Raw genomic sequence first — 6,000 nt, forward strand, 5'->3', positions numbered from 1 at the left:
TAATTCTGATTGTTTTGCTGAAAAGTTCTATTTATGTAATACAGATAGACGTAAACTTCCAATATGCATCTCTCTCTCTAGGGATTAAGTTTCTGTGGCATAAGAATTGTGTGTACACAGTTTATAAAGACAGTGTTCTGGATTCTACCTTGGTGAGTAGCGTCTGGGGTCTTAAAAGCCTGTGAGCAGCCATCTAAGATAGTCCACTGGTCTCATTCCTTTAGGAGCAAGGGAGAATGAAGAGAACAGGATACAAGGAAAAGATTAGTCCAAAGGACTAATGGACCACAGCTACCATGGCCTCCACCAGACTGAGTCCAATACAGCTAGATGGTGCCCGGCTACCACCACTGACTGCTCTGACCAGGATCACAACAGAGAGTTCTGGACAGAGCTGGAGAAGGATGTAGAACAAAATTCTAACACACAAAAAAAAGACCAGATTTACTGGCCTAAAGGAGACTGGAGAGACCCCGAGAGTATGTTCCCCAGACACCCCTTTAGCTCAGTGGTGAAGTCACCTCTGAGGTTCACCGTTCAGCCAGGGATTGGACAGCCCCATAAAACAAAACAAGACTAATGAGGCACAGCACTCCAGGGACAAGGGCTAGAAGGCAGAAGGGGATAGGAAAGCTGGTGATAGGGAACCCAAGGTTGAGTAAGGACAGTGTTGATGTGTAGTGAGGTTGTTAACCACTGTCATAAGGCAACACGTGTACTGTTTAATGAGAAACTATTTTGTTCTGTAAACCTTCATCTAAAGTGAGAATAGCAGCACAATTGGAGGATCGTAGTCGATGAACTGTGCATGTAGAAATTTTTGAAATGGTGTATCTTTGGCTATGTATATTTTCACCAAAAAAAAAAAAAAAGGTCGAGAAGGGAGAGGGTTGACATGTCGTGGGGTTGTTAACCAATGTCATAAAACAATATGTGTACTACTGTTTCATGAGAAACTATTTGTTCTGTAAACCTTCACCTGAAGTACAATTTTAAAAAAAAGGACAAAACAAACAGACAAACAAAAAAAGAATTGTGTGTACCACAGAGGAGGTAGTATGTGTTTATTGTCAAGGAAGGGGGAGACTAAGGCTAGGGTGGTGCGCTGAAACCAAAACTAAAAACAAAAACCAGTTGACGTCAAAGGGATTCCGACGTATGGTGACCCCATGTGTGTTAGACTAGGGCTATGATCCGTAGGGCTGTCAGTGACTGATTTTCAGAAGTAGATCACCAGGCCTTTCTTCCAAGGTGCCTCTGGGTGGACTTGAACGTCCAATCTTTTGCTTAGCAGCCAAGTGCTTAATGATTTTCACCACCCAGGGACACCTGCTGAACCACAAAGGGCTATTGTTATTCAAAAATAAATAAAAAGCTATCCTTGTAACTGATAGTATAATTTAGAAATTCCTATTCTCAACTACCTGCTTAATCTCCTAGTCTAGAATACTATTTTGACCTTTTCTTTAGAAGAAAAAAATGTTTTTCCATTTGTGCTACATTTATATTTTAAATCCGTTGTCTGAGGATCTTGACTTGCTTGCAATTTCAAGAGAGAATTTAGTTGGTGGTGCAGGGGAAAAAGACAATTCACACTGAATTATAAATCCTGTATAGTATTAATTTTTTAAATCAATGATCTCACTCCTGGCTTCATCTGTTAGGAATAATTTAATTGCAAGTGATAGAAAACCAGACCAAAATGGCTTAAGTACTGAAGGAATTTATTGGTCCACGTAACTAAAAAGCCCGTTTCAGCAGGTGAGGTTTGATAAAAGTTGTCACAAAGAAATTTTCATTGCTGCTGTAGGTCACAGAATTGCTGCTTCATTTGCAGACTTCATATCCTCACACCACGGGTTTCAAGGAAGGGTGAAAACCTCTCACGATGGCTCCCCAGCAAAATTAGTCCTTGTCTCAACATTTCTAGCTGAAGTTCTGAAAGTCATTTTGGTTGGACTTGCTTAGGTCATGTGCCACACTTGAATGTTGTGATCAACAGCATTGAATAACTGGACTGGCTTGAGTCACTCTGGGTTTACCTCTCAATCAAGACATGTCCGGGGAAGTAGCCAGACATATCCCCACCCAAACCATAGGGCTGGAACTCTGGGAAGGGGTTCTCTTACAGCAAATCTATGGGAATGGACACACCCTACAAACATCTACAATATAAGCAAACAGGGAGACCGCACCTCCTGGGATGGTGTTCTGGAAGAGGCCATGAAAATATGAGGACTGTTGAGGATCTTCTCCTGGTCACTGACGTCTTCTGTTTTGTCCGCCAGTTTAGTCCCTTGAGCCAAATTTCTGCTCTTAGAACTTGGAAGTATCTTCAAGATATAACCTGTCCTCCGATATAGGTCTTTCTTAAATCCTACTTTTACTTTTGTCCAGGTATTTTGGACCTTCCTTGCAAAGCTTGAGGTTACAGCCTACTGCCAACGGTGAAACCAGCCAGCTGCCGTCAAGTTGATTCCAACTCATGGCGAGCCCGTGTGTGCCACAATAGAACTGTGTTCCATAGGGTTTTCAAAGGCTGGTTTTTTGGAAGTAGATTTCCAGAGCTTTCTTCCAAGGTGTTTCGGGGTGTATTCTAACCTCCAAACTTTCAGTGAGCAGCTGAGCATGTTAACCATTTGCATTACCCAGGGACTCCCAACAGTAAGCCAAACAGGATCCAGCAGTTCCTGCATCTCAAGCACATACAGTCTGCAGGCACGAGCCAGTTTTGAAGATTTTATGGAAGGATTGTGTGAGAAAATGAAGATCATATATTGCCCAATATATAGCAAACAATTTAATAAAACTTCTTATTGAAGATAAGCCAGCCCTCTGCTCCCTTTCTGACCTCCTTGAGACTCTGCTTCAGCACACTTCTGCTTTAGGATCTTGCCCTCTTGCTTGGAAGGCTCTTCTGGAATATCCACGTGGCCACTGTCTCTCTCCTTCAGATCTCTGTGAAGACTTCTTTGACCATAGCGCTCTGTATCTCTCTTCTCTACCTAACTTTCCTCCATTGTACCTATTAATCTGACATTTTATATATTTTATTGATTATTAGTTTATTATCTGTCTCCCTCTACCAGACAACTCTATGAAGGTGGAAATTCTGTCCATTTTATTTCTTACTGTAGTTTTCATTATTTGAAATAGAGGCTAGAAAATAGAAGTCCTAAGACAAATCTTTGTTGAATGAATGATTTTTTCTTTCCACTAAAATTTCTGTTCTGCTCCCTTGATTCTTCTGCTACATGCCCCCCAAACTATTCTTCTAAACTTTTCAATATTTCCTCCCATTCTTATGTGGTATGAATTGGCCCAATCCTTGTTCTTCCAACTTACATCCATTTTCCTACTGAGTAAACAAAAGATCCCTGGTTACTAGGATATAATTGCTTTAGAAGGCAGTAGGATAATGTTAAAAAATATGTTTATTTTGTGTATATGTCACATTTTCTGTGGCACTATTAAAATAATCTCTTTTTCCTGACTGCCTGATTCACTAGCTGTATGATCTAATCCAACTCATCACCTCAGAACTCAAGGAAGCTCTTGCTTCCTGAGTGAATGGCATCACCACAGGAATTGAATGTTTACCTTGCCTCTTCTTTTGTTACTTACCCAAGAGAAGTCATAGCAACCAAACTGAGGTGTTTTTTCCTGAAGAATGTTTATGTCATTCTGAGATTTCTGTTACACTTTGAATTCAATGCTTTTCTGAACCTTTTTAAAAGATGTAGCACATTTTCCATCCCTTTTGTATAAGGCCCACACTTTTAAACACAGCCCACATGTCTTACATAATCTGATCCTGTCTGTCTCAGTTTTATCTATTGCCACTTTCCACCTCACACTTTTTCTTTTTTTTGTGTCATCCATAGTGACCTCTTTCTTCTTCAAATGGACCGTGCTCCTTCCACCCTCTCAGAGTAAGTTTGAGTTTGACGGTGGGCTGAACAGTTACATTTCTTTTGTATTTGTTCTTAAAGTCCAAATCCTGAGCTACACACACAGTACCAATATTCTTCTATTGCTAAGACATGAAAAGGGGCTGATGCAAAATTAGCTTTATGAAAATCATCTGATGTTCATTAGATATAGGAAGAAGAAGCAAAAAGCATGAACATTATGATACTCTTTTTATACTCAGGCCAGATTCTCTGCCAGTACATATCCTGTTAGAGCGAGTGACCTGGGAGATTTGAATATGCATGAGGAAGGAAAGTCCAGTTTTCCTAATTGAGATTTTGAGAACTGCACAGTCTTGGTTCCATCTGTTACTGTCCTTCCATAAATGCCCACTATAGTGTAAGAATAATGCCAACATTGGAATTAACATTACTTAGAAGAGTCCTGTTAAATATTTATTAGATTTCAAAGAAGGCTCAGCACTTTTGCAGTATCCACTCACCTGGGAGACAAAACTGCAACTGCATCTCTTGTGACATCAGGGGAACCAGGGTCACTTAGCAGAAGAGACTCCTTCTGAAGCAGAGGCCTACTCTTATGTGGCTGGAACACCTGCCTTCTTGTTAACACTTACACAGGCTTCTAACTCCATGAGGATAGTGACATTGTTCATTTTCGTTACAACTTCATCCCTAGTGACTAGCATAACATCTTGCACACTGTTGGCATATAAGTATTCTTTGTATTAATTAATGAATCTTACATAAATCTAAATTTATATAAATAATAGAGGAGAAATTTGAAACATTGCTTAACAAGTTATACATACATACCTGCAGGCATCTCTAGCTACTGAAGTCAGATACCTTGACAGAAACCAGCGTAGTTACGCAAAAAATTTCCACTTGGGGGATAAACCACTGCTCTAATAATATTAATAAAATTGAAAATTATATAGACTAAGTAACAACTATTTCTTTAGCATGTATTGTTTGTTGGGTCCTTTAATAAATTTTTTCCCTAATTATTACAATACCTTAAGTATTATTATACCTGGTTTTTCAGCTGAGGACATGAAAACTCATTAAACTTGGGGAAATTCAAGCCAAATTCAGAAGAGGATGTGGAACAGGGCTATCACTGCTAATGTCAGATGGCTCTTGGCTGAAAGCAGAGAATACCAGAGAGATATTTACCTATGTTTTATTGACTATACAAAGGCATTCAGTTGTGTGGATCATAACAAATTACAGATAACATTGAGAAGAATGAGAATTCCAAAACATTTAATTATGCTCATGTGGAAGCTGTTTATAGACCAAGAGGCAGTCGTTCGTACAGAACAAGGGGATACTTCATGGTTTAAAATCAGGAAAGGTGTGCGTTTTGATTGTATCCTTTTACCTCACTTATTCAGTCTGTATAATGAGCAAATAATCTGAGAACCTGGACTATATGAAGAAGAACGTGCTATCAGGATTGAAGGAAGATTCATTAACAATGTGCAATATGCAGATGACACAGCATTGCTTGCTGAAAGTAAAGAGAACTTGAAGCACTTACTGATGAAGAGCAAAGACCATAGCCTTCAGTATGGATTACACCTCAATATAAAGGAAACAGAAATCTTCACAACTGGACCAATAAGCAACATCATGACAAATGGAGAAGATTGAAGTTGTCAAAGATTTCATTTTACTTGGATCCACAATCAATACCTATGGGAATAGCAGTCAAGAAATCAAATGACGCATTGCATTGGACAAATCTGCTGCAAAAGACCTCTTAAAAGTGTTAAAAAACAAAGGTGTCACTTTAAGGACTAAGGTATGCCTGACCTAAGCCATAGTATTTTCAATCACCTCATATGCATGTGAAAGCTGGAAAATGGATATGGAAGACTGAAGAAGAATTGATGCCTTTGAATTATGGTGTTGGAGAAGAATACACCATGGACTGCCAGAAGAACGAACAAACGTGTCTTGGAAGAAGTACAGCCAGAATGCTCTTAGAAGCAAGGACGGCAAGACTGTGTCGCACATACTTGGGATATGTTATCAGGAGGGACCAGTCCCTGGAGTTGAACAT

The sequence above is a fragment of the Trichechus manatus genome, unplaced genomic scaffold (assembly GCF_000243295.1).
Source record: "Trichechus manatus latirostris isolate Lorelei unplaced genomic scaffold, TriManLat1.0 scaffold00121, whole genome shotgun sequence".
Lineage (NCBI taxonomy): Eukaryota > Metazoa > Chordata > Mammalia > Sirenia > Trichechidae > Trichechus > Trichechus manatus.